The sequence below is a fragment of the Castor canadensis genome, chromosome X (assembly GCF_047511655.1).
Source record: "Castor canadensis chromosome X, mCasCan1.hap1v2, whole genome shotgun sequence".
NCBI lineage: Eukaryota > Metazoa > Chordata > Mammalia > Rodentia > Castoridae > Castor > Castor canadensis.
Window position 1 is genome coordinate 101,234,674 of NC_133405.1, and position 17,851 is coordinate 101,252,524.

General features: G+C 38.9%; 1 long non-coding RNA gene across 1 annotated transcript; it reads right to left on the reverse strand.

The window, feature by feature from the left end:
* Positions 1-9,052: 9,052 nt before the first annotated feature.
* On the reverse strand, positions 9,053-17,420 carry LOC141419663 (uncharacterized). Its single transcript, XR_012444287.1, has 4 exons — positions 17,257-17,420; positions 15,469-15,549; positions 13,310-13,431; positions 9,053-11,094 (listed from the first exon to the last, which is right to left on the reverse strand). It is a non-coding gene; the product is annotated as an uncharacterized lncRNA (long non-coding RNA).
* Positions 17,421-17,851: the final 431 nt, after the last annotated feature.

A 17,851-nucleotide genomic window follows, 5' to 3' on the forward strand; every position in this document is an offset into this window, starting at 1 on the left:
TGCTTCAGATATTTTATTTGAGAGCATAAACCTTGTGTGTTTAAGCTACTGCTCATTAGGTTTTCTGTCTCTCATAGTGGAAGTGAATCATAATTCATGTAATGCATGCTTATTTGCCTTCCTGCTAATCTTCTTGCTAATCTTAGCAAGAAGACCCAAGAAACTCTTTTTAAGTCTTCACAGTCCTTCAATAGTCCTCTCATTCTTCCTACTCACTGTGTTACAGCTGTAGCTTAATAATGGCATTAAGTATCTATAATCAAAAATTTGAATAATGTTGAGCCGGGGAAAATATGCTTGGTGCTTTGTTATCCTGCCATCGTCCTTCTCCTTTAAGCCATTGCTTCTTTCTTTTATAACTATGTCCCAGTTTAAGTCAGATCACTCCTGGAATGTATACAGAATACTGATGATCTAGGACTATGGTTGTTTCAGACTTGGCTCAAGCACAAAAGCATGGACTCAGGGTCCTATGTTCAAAACCTGGCTCTGTCATGTACAAACTGGGGAATCTAGATCAGTGACTTGTGAGCAAGTTACTTAAACTCTCTAAGATTTCCTCATCAGCAAAAATGTGATGATAAAGCTTATATCATAGGATTATTGTGGGATTTCAATTGTAATTAAATATAAGTTAGGTGTCTATCACACAGTAGGTGCTTAATAAATTGTGTCTGGTAGTAGTGGTAATTGAAATAGTAATAATAATAGTACCTGGACCTGCTGCCATTTCCACCAATTTCCAGCTAGGAGAACTTAGCAAGATTAACCAGAGGGCATTCTCCTTTCAAAGTGTTTTGTATTTGACAATGATGACAGTAAAGACACCACTTCTAACTACAGGGATATTGAGTTACATTATTTACCTGGTTTTCCATCACTCGGCAGACTTATTTTAGATGAACATTAATCACCATATAACTAAACCTCCAAAAAGAAAAAGGGTAACTTATAAAAAAGATGGGAAGTAGTAACTGCTTAAACATCAAATACTTTCTACAGCGTCATATTTCTATTAAATACAAATGGACCAAAATGCCAAATGGACTAATTTCCTTTTAATACACAGAGGTTTAAAAATTAAAGGACAGTGTCCTTGCAAAATCTGTTGTTCTGCCAAAACTTAAACATTTGCAAAATAGAGTGCAGTACCTGGATTCTCTAAAACATTGATCCATCCAATTACCAAGACACAAAAGTGAGGAAATATGTACATTTGATGAAGTGCTTTGAAATTCTAATTTAAAAAAATTCTTATTAATATCTATTGCTAAGGTTATTAAGCACTTTCAATGTGAAAGGTATCATACTAAGCAATTTGAACATGTTTTGAAAAATCCTCACAACATCCATGTGAAACACTTGCTGTGATTAACTCTACTTTCTCAGTCTGAGGAAATTGAGGCTTAGAGACATTAGGTAATACTGTAAAAGTCAGGTCCTGAACCCAGTTCAGTAAAATCTCATTTCTTACTAAATGTGATTGTTTACATTTGATAAAGAGATAAATTTGCCACCTTTAGTGCAGGTTAGACCAATTTTCATTTATCTAGGAAGATTCCCCTCAGACTAGTGCTGTTGATTAAGCCATGCAGTTGAGGGTATGGCTTCTGTTCCTGCCTCTGTTCTTATATTTTCCCCAAGTTCTCTGAACCATCCTCCACTTTCTCCCTCCCATTAGCTAGGGCAAGTCAATGAATAAGACGAATGCTAGTTTACAAATTATTTAAAATCATATTTTATTTAATCAGTTAGAGCAATTTAAATAGGCTGGGATGGTTTTAACGACTTTTGGGAAACATTTGTTTAGAATACTGGCATAAAAATCTCATTGACTATAGTATTAGTTTTTCTGCAGCTGTTTTGCCACTGCCTTTCATCACAGACAGCTAAAGTTTAATGTATTCTATATTTTTCAATACTTTGGATATATGACCTTTTAAGTGGAGAATCATTTGTGTATTTCAAAGTACAAATGCTGAGTATGTCTGAAATATCAAGGATTTCAGAAGCAAGGTAGAGGGGTTTTGCTCATCCAATAATTTTAAATTCAGTTCTTAGCATTTTGTAATTATTTTAATTCAGATTACTTTTTAAAGAAGTAATAAACTGAGTTTTCCATGTGCACTTTAGATATTGTCGAGAACTGGGAAGTGTCTGGGATTTGACTGTACTTGTAATCCAACAATTTAGTTCTACATTTTCATGGATATCAATGGAAGACACAAGACTTCGGGATCAAAAATGAACTATTTATTTATTTATTTGTAGTACTGGAATCCCCAGTACTGAGTTCAATCGAACTCAGGCCTTGTCTTGCCAGACAGGCAACCTACCATTTGAGCCATGCCATCCCTTCTGTTTTTTTGTTATTTTTCAGACAGTTCTTGCAAGTTTTTGCCCAGTGCTGGTCTTGGTCCACAATCATCCTACCTAATCCTCCTTTGTAGCTGGGATTATAGGCATGTACTATCATACATGGCAGAAATATAGAGTTTATTATTTTAGGAAACAGCAGTAAGAGGATCAGGTGATACCCGCACACAAAGTGGGGTGTATTACAGGAGAACTCTGAGCTTAGGGACTCTGAATCTTTTGAAATAGAAAGTAAGCAATCCTGCCCTTTCCTCAGGAGGGAGACGCTATACAAATATCCTTGATAAGACAATTCAGAACAAAGGACAATCTTATCTTGCTTCTAGAATGTACAGAAACATGGAGACCTATGAAAAAATTGTCTCAAAGTGCTCAATGTCTGAAATGTGAATTATATAAGAAAACAAGTTGGACTAACACATCTATTGTGAAAGTGCTATGGTAACATGGCTTTAGAAAATTGAAAATGAAACCTAGCTGAACTATATTAACTAAAATAAAACTTTAAAAATATCCAATGGTTGATAAGCTGTCCCATTCAACATAAACTGCTACAAATTTTATGCTGATAAACAGTTTTTGGTGATTCAATAATAATGAAATAGTAATAATTATCATGTTGACTATTATTTAGTCCATTTTCTGTTGCTGTAACAGAATATCTGAAAGTGGGTTATTTATAAAGAGTAGAAATTCATTTAATTCATGTTTCTGGGGGCTGGGAAGTCTAAGAGCATGATTCCAGCATCTGGTGAGGACCTTCTTGGTGCACCATAACATGGTGGAAGGCATCATGGGTGAGACAGAGAAAAGCTCACTTTTATATCAAAGTCACTCCCATGATAATCCATTAGTATATGAGTAGATTAATCCATTCAAAAGGGAAGAGCTGTCACAACCCAATTACTTCCCAAAGGTCTCACTTCTCAGCACTGCTGCATTGGGAACCAAGAGTCCAAAACATGAAATTTGTGGGAAACTTTCACACCAGAGCAGCTATTGTGTAAGATGAATTGATTTTTGGCAAATAGGAAATAAGAAATTTTCATAGGAAATCACAAATTGTCAAAGGCTTCCCAAAGTAACTAACCCATATCATCAATTTCTTTTAGTTCTTAATGGATACATTTTTTGGCACATGCTAGCTTCCCAAAATCTCACAAATAGCCCATGGATTACAATTTTTCACCTAATTGAAGTCTAATTTGTCTACCTTTTTCATGCTGATTCAAAGACCCTGTTCTGTTATTACTTTACCCTGCCCGGTTTAGCTCTCTCAGTTCATTATTATATGAATTCTCTTGCAAATTGCATTATCTCTTTTGCTTATCTCTCCCTTACTCCAAATGGCCAGCACTAGAAAATCCCAAACATTCACTTGTTTTGTGCCAAACTCATGAAGCTTAACTTTTCCCAGTAATTACTCTATCGGGTGAATTGGTATGCCTATAAATTGATGAATGTCAACCCTAAGTGATCATTTAATAATGCCTTGAGTCTTACCAAAAATCTTACATTTCTTAAAATTGTTTTCTTGTTGCCCACAAGGATATTTCATATTTTATCCTCTCCTCAAATTTTCTAATGTCTCCTTCTCCTGTGTAAAAAGGCTACATTATGATTTTTGTGGGTCCTAGATACTTTGCCTTCATGGGTCCTTTCCTCTATTAAAAATACTAAAAATTATGTTTTACCTCTGATTTGGTATAAAGACAAGTGTAATCTAAGTTTAATTCATTATTGGGTATTCATTATTACCATAGTCATTTTTTTCTACTAATTTCAAAAGAAATTAAAATTCAAAACATTTCCATGGGCCCCTGAAAATATTGTGAGCCCCAAATAGGCACTGTTACTCTATACTTAATGGATAATTCAGTCCTTCTCATCAGCAACTCTTCAACTCTTAGTGTATTTAGAAAATAAGTAAGTTTCCTTATCTTGCCACATAGAGCTTGGGAGTTAAATCTAGGAAGGAGATGTGCAATGGCAGTGTCTTTATACAATATGTGGAATGGGAGTTTTTTTCAGCCTTGGCACTAATGACATTTGAGGCTGAGTGATCTCTTGCTATGGGAGACTCTCTTGTACATTGGATGATGTTTACCAGCATCTCAGGCCTTTGTCCTCTAGATACTTATAATTTTTCCCTAGTCATGACACATGAAAATGTCAGACATTGCCAAAAGGGCCCTAGGTGGAAAACAGTCCCTGGTTGAAAACCACTGCTGTACAAGTATAAAGTGAAGCATGGTAGTGAATGAGTTCTTGGATAGAATTCATAAGAATAAGAAGATAAAAAAGTGTTAGTGAATCCCAATGTGTGAGGGACTAGCAAAAGATAAAGGAGCCACCAGAGAATAGTACTTTACTCCTAAACTGGGGAAGACCTGGAGGGTTTAATTAGAATTATTCAAACATCTACTACTTCTTAATGAGACAGCTGAGGAAGGGCTTTGTAGAATCATCTAGCAGGGCCATGTCAAAGGTGGGAAAGTAAGCTGGTGTGGTGGCACGTGCCTGTAATTCCAGCACTTGAGAGGCTGAGGCAGGAGGATTGAGAGTTCCAGGCCAGATACAACACCACCATAGAGCTTCTTGGTTTTTTAAAGGTCAGATCTATGATTTCTATGGATCATGCAGAGTTATGTAAATACCACATTTCTTGCCAAATTCTGTGTCTTTGTCAGTGTTACTCTTCAATAAGCCTGTGTTCCTAACTTCATTTCAGTGTTTGATTCACAGAGAATCCTACAAACACAAGACTATAGTTTATTTACTCTTTCTAAAATATGAAAAATATGTCTTCAATTCCCATATCATATTTCATAATCCTGTGTTCCAAATGTGAACATATGTATGTATACTTGTCCATAGTCCTGTTCACATACATGTATATACTACAGAGGATGTGCACAGAATACGGTGCACATCTTATTTAAGGTGAGTAACATAGGTATGCTTTCCAAGAGGAAAACAGTAACCCCTCATTTGCATATTTTACCGCTTCCTATGTTATTTTTTTTCTCATATGAAGAGTGTTTAAGTTCACTTCTGTTTGAGTCTTTTCACAAGATGAGTAAACTGACTGCTGACGTTCAAGGAAGACTATAGTTGGGGTGGTTGAACCAGACTCCGTGGTCCCTCTAGGATCTCAGTGACTGTTCATTTGAGTAGAAGTAATTCATTAATGGTGCCAAAGCAGGACTATCTGCGTGTGGTCTACTCAGGTATACTCCTCTACCCTGTACACATGGATGGACTCACACAGCCCATCTGTGACCAGAGCTGTAAATTGGCTAGGGCCACAGCTAGATTTTACATAGCCAAGAAAACTTTTCACATGTTACTTTGAAATCCTTGGGAATCCCATGTTTACTAATCTTACAGTTGCATTTTTTGATGTTCTGGGGCTTGAACTCAGGGCTTTGCACTAGTTAAGCAGGAGCTCTTCCACTTGAGCCACACCTCTAGCTTAATCATATTTGTTGTCCAACAAATATATTAATCAAAGGTTGCTCTGCCTAGCAAACTCTCTTCCTTGGATTTAATTAACATTTGTTAAAATATTATTTCAACTATGCAGTAGGCAGAATTCTAAGATAGCTTTTATGTTCACACTCATTCTCCTCCCCTTGAGTGCAGCCAGAACCAGTGAGTTACTAGTAATGAACCTAATATGACAGAGATGATGGGATGTTCCTCCTGTGATTGATGTATGATTTGTATAGAAGGCTCTGGGCAGGTTTGCTCTCCACTCTCCTGAAGAACTTGGAGAAGAGAGCTGCTGTGCATTCAGCCACAAGGAAATGAAACCTTCCAACAACCTGAGGAAACATACAAGCAGATCCTTCCCTAGACAAGTGTCTGGTGAGAACATAGTTCATGTGACATCTTGGTCACAGCCTTTTGATACAAGCTGCTCTGTGACTGGTCTCTTAACTTACAGGTACTGTAAGATAAGAAATGAGTGTTATTATTTGAAGCTACTGAATTCATGCTCCGCAATGACAGAAAACTAATATAAACTGCCTATTTTAAATTCTTCCCTTTTCCTTACATCTTTTAGTATTTATTGGAGGTTTTAAATCTCATTTTTTGTTTGTTTCAGAATAAGGTGGTTACATTTTTATGGAAAGGCATATTTTAATACTGCTTTCCCTCAACTATTAAATATTCAAACTCTTCATGATCATGAGAGACTGTTGAAAAATTCAGAAACTTTTTAATCAGTATAAAGTTGGTCTTATTCCTATTTCACACTGACATTTAGTTTGACTCCTGTCTCTTAAATGTTTCATTTGCATTCAATGCTGAAAAATAAAACAAAACAAAAAAGAACCTCTTTACCTCTCCCCCTACTCCAAAAAAAAAAAAAAACGCCTGAACATTACAAAACAGACTTTGTCTAATGGCTGATGCCTGAACATTACAAAACAGACTTTGTCTAATGGCTGACTTTAATCCAAGCCGTCAAACATTTGAGTAGAACATTTTCACTGAATTGCCTACTAAATTATGTTTCTTAAAGGAAGGAGAAGGAGATTTTAGCATTTAACCATTTAAAATGACTCTACCAGCGATTATTATGTAAGTAGCTGAATTTGGTATTTTGGTGATACAGAGAAGAAAATCATCTGAGAGAGAAATGTTTTTGTGGTGGCATCATGGTTTATATCCCTGGGGGGAAGGAAGCAAGCCTAACATATTTTATGCAGAAAATCATTTTTACAGTGACCTTTTGGTATATGTGTCTTATTACTTTAGGTAATATATAATAAACACATTTCATATTTATTTGCATAATTTGAAGCCCTCTTTGTTTACCATTTGAAATGAAACTTACTATCTAAATTTCATTAGAAAGAGTGAGCCTGAGCTCTCAGTAAATAGCAGAAAGGGACATGATGGATAGAGTAGGGCACACTAAAGAGGTTTGAAATGAATTATAAATATTCTGGAATATCTTTGTAAGTCTGTAAGAGTGACTGTCTTATCTCTGTATTCTGCCTTTTTTTCCTTCTTTTTAAATAGAAAGTAGATGCTTCCTGTATTCATTTAGGAGAAGTAGCTCAACATGTCTGTAATTGTAAAATTCCTGGGCTGGTGGATGAGTATATCAGTTAACATCATCTTTTTATAGCATTTGAGAGGCATCTTTTCTTATCAAAGGAAGTATAGATGCTTTAGAAAATTGTCTTTAAATGAGAGGAAATTGTAGAGCAAAGAAAATATTGATCAAAGAATGGTTTATAATTCAAACTATTTTAGGAAACTCTAAGGTGGTAGACCGGGGGAAGCTGAGAAGATGAGGAAATATGGCTGCATGGTGAAGACTTCTCAGATGACTAAGAAGTTTGAAGATTTTGAAGAGGCTCTAGAAGAGAAAAGGCATTAAAGCAAGAGAAAATAGTATAGAATATTAATAATTACTGAATCTAGGAGGTAGGTATTCTAGTTATTTGTTTCAAATTTTTCTTAAGAAAAAGATTAAATAAAAATTATAAATTAGGGAGTTAATGTCCACTGGGAAATATATGCTTCCTTCTTTATCTTTAAAATGAGAGTGTTAGTATGAAACACTGTTTAGAAATTTGGATATCAGTGTCTTCCAAAGCAATGGAACTAAGTGAGAAAAACCTACAAAAAGAAAAGATAAAGACAGACTTATAATGGACAAGGCTATTACTTAGGTCATTTTTGTCCTAAGTTTATTTGAAATAGCTTACTCATACAGTCCAAAAATATTTTTATTTGTGCCTGCCATGTGTTGGCATTATTCTAAGTGTTTGGGATATACCAGGAAATAAAACAAAGCTCCTTCTATTTGCCTAAAGTTTATGTTATATATTTTGCCTTAAATTCCATTTAGTGATTTTTTAGACATACCTCCTGTCTACAAGCCTAATTATCTAATTGTAAAAATTTAAACATATCTTTTGTCTCTATGGTTTAGAGCCACAAGATTTTATAGCTAAAAGGAAGTTCAGATTTCATAAAGTACAACTCTTTATTTTGTTATAATTGGTAACAATGCTTTGCCTTTGTAGATCCCTTTATAAGTTACAACATGTCTTCATGAGACCCAGAGAGGATAAGGGACTTGCCAAGTTTATACTATCTGTTAGTAGCTGAACAAAGACCTCCCAATTTGAGCTTTGGTACTCTTCCTGATACAGCAAATTCACTTGTATCAATGCCACGGCTGTGGTTGACTATAAAAACGTTAATCTAAAAATCCTACTAAAATACATCTTGGGCCTGTTCCTCTTTACTCTACTGCTCTCCACCTTCCTTATTTCCTGTCCTTCATTGGTTCTAGCCTAATCTTACAAATGACAAAGGTGTGCCTTTCTCTTGGCCACCAACAACCCCAAATGATGCCATTCCTTACCCATTTTTCAGCTAAGCTTTCTTAATTCAGAGCCTTTAATCTTATTTGATAACATCCTTTCTTCTTTACCCTAAAAAACTTGTCAGGATGTTTTTGCCCATCTTCCAGTTATCTCTCTTTCAGATGTCTAGGTATCCAATAATGAACAAAGAATGCCCTTTCCCAGGGCTGACAATGGTACTGTTATATTTAATCAATACTAGGTTCTCTTCTACTTCTCAGCTCCATAAAATATGTGCCTGTCTTAGGCAGCACCAAAGAGCATTCTGTTTCTGTCTTCATTGTAAGTTCCTGTTTCTCACATCACTAGAAAATATTGAAAATTTTGGCCATATCAAAAGTGCTTCCATGTGAAGACTCCCATATCATGCAAAACTATAATCAAATTTATTATAGACTAAAAAAGTGCTTCCAACTACTGAGTTTTGAGGTAATCTACTTATTCAGTTACTGTTTAGCCACCTAACACTTCTCTCTCTCTCTCTCTCTCTCTCTCTCTCTCTCTCTCTCTCTCAGGTTAAAGTGTTTAGGATATCTATTGCTGTATAACAAAACTCCCCAAAGCATAGTGGCTGAAAACAATTTATTACTGTCTCTCATGATTCTATGGGTTGACTGGGCCCAGCTAGGTGATTCGTGGGTTCTCTCAGGTGGTTGTAGTCAAATGAGAGCTGGAGTCATCAGGAGGCTCAAGTGGGCTGGATATCCAAGATGGCTTCCTAAACATGTCTGGCTCATCAGCTGGGATACCTGAGATAGCTGGGGGCTTGCCAGAAATTTCTCTCTCCATGCAGCTTCTTCATACGGCAGGTCCAGCTTTCCCAAAGGATAGTGGTGTCAGGGTAGTCTACTTTTTAAGTGGCAGCTGGCTTTTTCCAGAGTGAGTGCGCTAAGAGTCCCAGGTGAAAGCAGTAAGGTTTCTTTTACCTCAAAAGGAGGGGATGACACAGAGGTGTGAATATGGGGAGATTCTGTTCATTGGTGGTGGGGAAGCAGGAGGGTGAGAGAGCACCTCTGGTGACTATCACATGAAGGAAAGTGGAACGTATATCTAAAAGTTCGCTTTTAATCCACCTGGCTAGCAGGACTCTATTTTTAAAACAAATACAATTTCCTAAAATACAGCCCTCATTTTTTAGTTAAGCATAGCAGATTAAGAGTTCATTTTAATTAAACAAAAGAGAAAAAGAAGAACTTTGAACTTAGATGACTTGCATCTCTTTAAACTGTACTTAATCTCCCATTTATTGGAGCCCATGATAATAGCCCTGACTTTGTTCTGTTGATGGCTGGAGGCAGATCTGCCACCATTCTAGAGCTGACATGCCAAAACAGGTGATCCCATCTTGCATGACTCACCTTGGTAAGAGCAATTACCACCCAGCTCTGGGCCTGCAGACCACCGGCCCCCTTCCACTTACCCAGGCTCACCCACAGCCTGAAGCATAGCCTGCATCTTTTCAGAGATGGACTGAACACGTGTGGAGATACACACAAATACTTTTCTTTCCAATAAGAGAGACATTTTGTGAAGTTTCTGGCAGCATGCTGGCTGGCAAAGTCATTTGGCTGGCACAGTCCTCCTGCATCGAGTTATGGCACTGCCACCTCTACTCTGGAGAGTTTCGAAATTTCATTTTGCACTCCCTGCAAGATGTGAGTCATTCGGCTTGCAAAGGAGGAGGAGGAGGAGGAGGCGGCCATCTGCTAGTCATGAGCAGATGACAAATACCCTGCACTTCGAATTTCCATCCTCATTTCACAATATTTAAATAAACACATTTCGTAACCTTTTTTGAGGGGGCGTGGGGGGGAGTCCCTTACAGCTTCAAAAGGATTTTTTCTTTTTGGTAAACAATAAATAAAAGGCACCTTCTCTCCTCCAAATAATTGTATTACTGAAGTAACAGTGAAGGCAAGCATCTCAAAGTGCTCTCTGTTGTCTAGCCAGAGCAAAAAGAACACACTTCTGAATCTAACGATTAAGTCCCAGGGTGTTTCAGAAGAATCCGGCTGTTTCCATGGCTATGAAAGGCTGTTCCATCATGCACAGCTCCATGGCGCCCCTTACCGTCTGCCTGCTTTATCTCCCATCAAAAACAAGGAGTTTCCAAATAGCATCCATTTAACATCTCTTTGTGCTGTTATGGGAAGGAAGGAAAGAGAAGAGAAAAAAGATACTCTACCTTTAAATTAGGAGAGACAGATTGTATCCATAAAATAACTGGGAACCGCTGGGAGATCTTATTTTGTGTTACTTTCAAGTTGAGCAAAATGGTCCATGTGAAATTTATTCATTCTTCCTTCACCTTTATCTGAAAATGCTAACAAAAACAAGAAATAGTAAAACAGAAAGAAAAAATAGAATTAATGAGGAAAGTGAATGCAAATGGGTGAACCAAAAAAGGTCAATGTCTAGCCAGGCGTGGTGGCACACACCTGTAATCTTAGCACTCAGGAAACTAAAGGAAGATGACTGTGAGTTTGAGACAAGCCTGGGCTACATAGCGAGACCCTGTCTAAAAAAAAATAGATATAAATAGATACAGAGGTCAATGTCTAAAGGAGCTTCAACTTTGGCTCTGTGCATCCTAAAAGCCGGAAGAAAGGGAAAAAGGCAGAAGATGTATTGTTTAGACCTTGCTAACATGAAGAAGAAATACTAGCATTTCTTAAGTAAGATAATTCTTCTTGGTATTAAGTTTTGAACAAAATTTTCATGTTTTTTGTGGCATACCCCAGGTGGTATGAGGGCTGGTGTGCCCCTTACGGTTTGTACTGTAACTGTAGGAGCAGACCAAGTAAGGCTGCTTCTTTTAACTTTGATGAGGAAAAAGGGTGTGCCATTGAAAAAAATGAAATACATTCCCTCTGACAAGCAGAGAAAGTGAGAAATGGACCTGCTGGCAACCAGACCATGATGTTCTCAATTCACATAAACAGTGCTGGGATAAGTCTACTCTGTGATCATATTCAGAATAAGAAAAGGACAAAGCCACCCAGCAATCACAAAAGTTAACTAAACATCTTCCTTCTCTTAATAACATGAGTGACTATTTCTGCTTTCCCCTCTGTCAACCCCAACACCATTGTCCTCCATGAAAACCACTGTGATGCCCAACACTAAATTGTCTTTGCTTCCTGAGAGCATCCAATCCAGAATTGGCCCTTGCTTTCTGGGAATCACTCAGAATAAACCCAATTAAAATGAGAGGGCCCTGGCCCTCCCTCTTCTCAAGGATTCCTCTGGTACAAGAGATTCTTTCACTGCAACTTGCTCAACAAACCTAACTTTTAAAAATCCAAGTGTGTTCCTGGAGGTCTTTGATCGGTGAGCTTCCGTAGTGTGGAGCACTATCCAGTGAAAGTGGTTCTAAGTGATCTTAAATGAATATGACCAAGCAGTATTTCTGTTCTGTCTCATCAAGGACAGTGTGCCCAACGGAGGTAAGCAATGGCCTTTTCCTTGGACAGTCTTACCTTAATGTTCCTTTGTTGTTCAGGCTTTCAGTATGAAGTGATTTGCCCATAGTTGAGAATTATACTCTTATGGAGGTCTTGGGGCATAAGCTAGCATTGTGTTCCTGGTTGAAATCATATCTATGTCCTGTGGGAGTAATCCTTGATCAATGTAATTTTTTCCACATTGCAGACTCTGTCATTTCTTGGACCCATATGCCTCCTTTTCTTTTTACTTTTTCTATGAGCCCTTCTCCTGCCTTCAGTGTCCTTCTTTTTTTCTAATAGCCCTTACCAAACATGAAGTTATCTTTCAAACACAGAGTACTGAAAATGCTTGGGAATTGACCTTGAATTGGCTATTACTCCTTACCCCCAAGCCTTTGGCCAATGACTGATTAGGTCAACTCAGAAGAATAATGTACCTTCCAGAGCCCCCCTGCAGGGTCAAGCTGAGGCTCTGGGACTTTCATTTGCTTAGATTCTTTCTCAGAGCTATCTTCTTTCCCTCACTGCCTTACTAATGCCCCCTGGGATCACATCTTTAATAAATCACATGCACAGAATCCTCACCTCAGCTCTACTTCTGTGGAACTCAACCTATAACTCTCATTTAGCCCTCCTTATATCCCTATAAAGTAGAAATGAGACCATAATTTTTAGACAAAGAGGGGTTCGGAGAGGCTGCAAGGCCAGCTCATGGTTTTATAGCTGACATACAGTGGGACAGACCTAAAATCCACATCTCTATGACCCGCAAGGTTAGGGTGCCTGCCTCTTTTTTCTCTATGCCTTATTGCCTCTCCTTTAGGGCCTTGCATCTGGCCTTATCTCCCTTCTGTAGGCACAAAGAAGGAATGTTCTGAAGCATGGGATAGGAAGCAAAGACCCAAATGTCCTCTGCCAAGCATCTGATACATAATTGAGTGTTTGTGTTGCCATCTGTGGCATGTTTTTCCTGTCTGCAACATCCTGACCAGATTCATTGCCACTGTCTCCTACCTGACCTCAGGAAAGATCTCCCCTGCTGTTCGTGGAAAGAAATCATCCGTATCCCTCCTTCCTCCACCACCAACCTACCTCTCCAAGCTTTCATGAGGCAACAGCAAAGTCACGGTCCCAGGAAAATGCATGACTTCTATCCACTCCATCATATTCAATAGTCACTACTCAGTTCTGGGTGGCCTTTTCCACCTGTCACCCTAGAAAAAGAGAGTCACCCCTGAGAATACCCATACACAATGACCATCACTGTGAAGCTAACTGTTCAAACTAGAATCTACATGGGGAAGGAATCTACATGTAGTAGTACTACATACTACTCCAAAACCACTCACTGCAGAGGTCACTTTCAGTCTTGGACTATCTTTCATCCCTCAACAGTCAGTTGGTACTGAGGGAAGGGAGAAGAGTGTGTAGCATCTGCCTCCCACACTGCATTGTCAGCATCACCCCTGAGAGCTAGTAATTGGGGGAAGATAGTTGGTGAAAGGCAGGAAGGTTCACATGATCTTGTAACTGGAGGGAACTTTAACTATGACTAAGTCCTATTGTGATGCAGGCGCAGAAAGCCACTCAGCAGCAGGTGAGGTGGCTATGTGGGCTATGGCCAATCACCTTCACTGGGGATTGAGCTTACCAGAGAACTTCACAAGGAGATTGTTCTCTCCCTGTGCCAAGGCCCTCTCACTGACCATGGAGTCTATACTGAGAAAGCAGAAAGGAAATAGAATACACTTTGTGTGTGTGTGTGTGTGTGTGTCCTTACACACACTAGGACAGGATGTGTTAAAAATCACAAATTAGAATGTGATGTATTTTACTTCCCTGACCCTTAATCTTAACTACCACACTTCACCACTTTTCCAGGATTTTCATCAAAAGAGCTTATATCTTTGTTTACATAAGAAAATTCAAGGTTGGTCCTATGGGTGGGTAAAAGACTAAGCATTCTGAGTAGTATTATTTGAAAGGTATCAAGGCCTTTACCAGTGCCTGAAATTCCATCATTAGCTTCAATCTGTCAGGTTAAGGTTTCAAATCCATAAAGCTCTGATTAACACAAAAATGGCAACAAACAAATCCACAATCATTGAAACTTGAAAGCCCTACAAGTATTCATTTACCAGCTCAGCAAACACAGAGCCAGATACAGAGAAACAATACTTATTCAAGTCTGGGGATAGGAGGAGGTTTGTATTTGGGAGAGGACCCTGATCAGAAATCAGGGAGGGCAGCAGGAAGGGTCAAGGGCTAGCTGGAGATTAGAGGGCAGCACCAACACACCAGACTTGCTACATGCTATAGCACCTCCACTCCAGCAATGAAGTTAAAGAAAATGTCTTGTGGCCAAAAAGATGAAATGAACTGAAATCATACAGTAGGGATCCTAAATTGCCCTCCTAGAAGCAACAGAAAGCAGAACTCTGTAGCCCAAGGCCAAGCCCAGCCCATCCAGTCACTCTCCTACTAGCTCTCTCCAAATCCATCAGCCATTACAGCTCTTCTATATAGCTCTGAAGGTAGAAGGCAACCTCTGTATTTAGCCCATATTCACTGCATTAAAAAAAAACTAGGAGTGAAGACCATGGTTTGGTCTCGAGTATTAACATAAAAAGCAGCATCCAGAAAGAAGTCTATAGTCCTATCTATTACCTTTATCATTCTCTGAAAATCTCAAATAGGAAATGACCTGGCCTAGAGGCCCTGGAAAGGAAGCTTTGGTGAGTCCCCGGAACAGTCAGTGTGAGATGGAGGGGAAAGAGGGGAAGGAAGGAATAGCCTGCACAGGTCCACTTCCTCCTCATCCTGAGAAGAAGCATGTGGGGGAAATTAGTCTTTGCTAATGTGCACAGAAATGAATTTAAGAATTTAGGTTAGGTGACACTGGATTAGCAAGCCCAAGTGTGTGTGTGTGTGTGTGTGTGTGTATGTGTAGGGAATATGTGCTAGAAAGAGCTCTGTAATATTGGTCACAAAAATCTATCATGACTGGCCATGTAGACTTGATTTAGTCATTTCATCTCTTGAGCCTCAGTTCCCACATTCTTAACAAAGGAATAATACCTGCACCACTGGGCTGGGGATGTAGCTCCTCAGCAGAGTGCTTGCTTACTATGGGCGAGGCCATGAATTCATTCCCAACACCTCAAAAAACCAAAACAAACAAACTAACTAACAGAAAAAAAATCACCAGAATACCTGGACCATCAACTTCAGAATTAAATGGAGGAACTCACCTGTAAGCTTAAAACACGCTGGTGTTTCCATAAATAAATGTAATGTTGTCAGGAAATCCTTGGAAATAAGTGATCAACTGGCTGAATGAAAAGAAAATCCAAAGAATTAAAAGCAATTTAGTTTAATTGCAACAAGGTAGTAACATGAATAAGTATTTACTGAACACTTACTGTTTAATACAAACAACAAACAAATGAGGCAAAGACAATTATTACCTCGAAGTTATATATTAAGAAACTGAGGCTGAGCATAGTGGTAGATGCTTGCAAGCCCAGCTCTCTGAGGGTTGAGATGGGAAGATTAGGAATTTGAAGGCAGCCTGGACATGGAGAGATTACATAACTCATTCAATATCTCATGGCTAATAACTAATAGAGCCAACATTTGAACTGAAACTTCTGGAGATGAAACTGATGAAATTATTTCTTCACAAATGCTTAAGACATTTGGAAGTATTACTGGAGTAAAACACTACCTAATAATAATCATAATCATAACAATAGCAACAACAATTATTCTCACATGGAATTGGGATTATATAGTGCTGGGCACTTCCATTCATTTTCTCAACACAATAGCAATAGAGGCAGTATAGCAGAGTGTGCAATACTGGGGTGGGGTGTATCCAGATCTGGTTACTAAAGTATAGGACCTTAGACAAGTTAATTAACCCATGTCTCCACTTCCTAATTTGTAAAATAAAGGCAATATTAGTGCTTACTTCATATGGCTATAGTATATTCAATGAATTAATATCTCTAAAGTCTTTAGTATAGCACCTAGTATGTTGTCAGCTCTGCATGCTTATTAATTAATTAACTAAATGCTAAATACATAATTAAGAATTATAAATATGATCAGCTTACTTTCAGGTTTTAATTTCTACATTCTGTAATAAAAAGCATGCATGAAGTTGGTGACAGATAGCTTTGCAGTTCATGGGTTGGCTAGAAGCTAGAGGCTCAACTTAACAGTCTCCTTCCTTATTTCCCTCCCCAAGGCCCCAGCAGTGGCTGCTGTTCCTTTGTCCTCTCTAGGACCCTGTATCAGAGCCTGCTGCCTTTTTCCCTCTCCTGTTCTCCCGACTGTACAAAGCCAGCCACCATAAGCTCAGAGCTGCTTGTCCTCTGCTGACCCTCACTTCCATTCTGAATTGGGGGACCCCAAGGCAGGCTCAGGAGGTTGCAGAGTGGGTGTGTTGAAAATGACTGTGGTGGGGTCTTCAAACAGCTATGGTTTAGGAAACGACGAAAGAAAATAAACCACAAAAGACGTGATCACTAGCCCAGGGGCAGAGTCGGGGAAGGAATGATCAGGGAAATGGGGAGAAACCAAGGAAGAGGAAGTATCGTCAAAGTGGGATGGGATCAGAGGAAGTAACTCCCAGATGTTTCCCACTCCCTCTTCATGGACGTACAGGTACATCACTCCTTCATATAGAGGTTTGTGTTAAGTCACCAGATGCCCCCAAATAGAAAGAATACTCAGATTTCCCTGAAGAATCTTCAGCTGAGGCCATGTCCATACTCAGGGCTTACCAAGAACATTGCCACAAAGCACAGCTTTCAAAAGCCTCTTTCCACAGAATTTCTCCAATACGTCCACTGTTGAGGTAACGGGAGGGAAAGTGAAGACTCTCAGAGAAAATCATATAAACACCACACACACACACACACACACACACACACACACACACACACACACACACACACACACACTGCCATCACCAAAATTCATTTGAAGGCATAGATAGGGGCTGGTAGATGGATGCTCCTCCAGCTACTCACCCTTGCTGCTTGCCATGTCTCTACTTGGGACTCCTTCTGTCAGTTTTGTTCTCTCACTCAGAGGGAGCCCTCCAGTTGCCCAGGGACTTCCTTTCACCCAGAATGACTCTCCCAGAATTGTTCCTTCCCTAGCTTTCCATCACATACAGTCTTAGTGAGGTGCCCTGACCTGTACCACTGGAACCCATCCCACTGAATCCTTGCCCAGTCTCTTCCTGCTCCATAAGATGATGGCTAATTATTTAACAAAAACAACTTAGGGAAAACCTGATACAGCCTACTGGGTTCTTAGAGACACCATTACTTTATCTCATGGGATACCAGAAGGAGTACTGGAATGAATGTCTTCTATGCCTGGTATGTTGCTAAACTCCAGGTTTCAGGCTTTGTTCACTCATAGACTCTGTTTTGAGGACAGATATTGGGTTCAGCATTGATATCTTTTGTGATTTGTTTTCTTTTGCTTTATGTTAAGGCTGGGCTCACAGAAGGTATCCTGATCCTCCAGGCTGTAGTGAATAATAGGAATTGGCTCATTTGATGTTTATTTTTTACATGAAGCTAGAAATTGTATTCCATAGAGTCAGAGAATGAA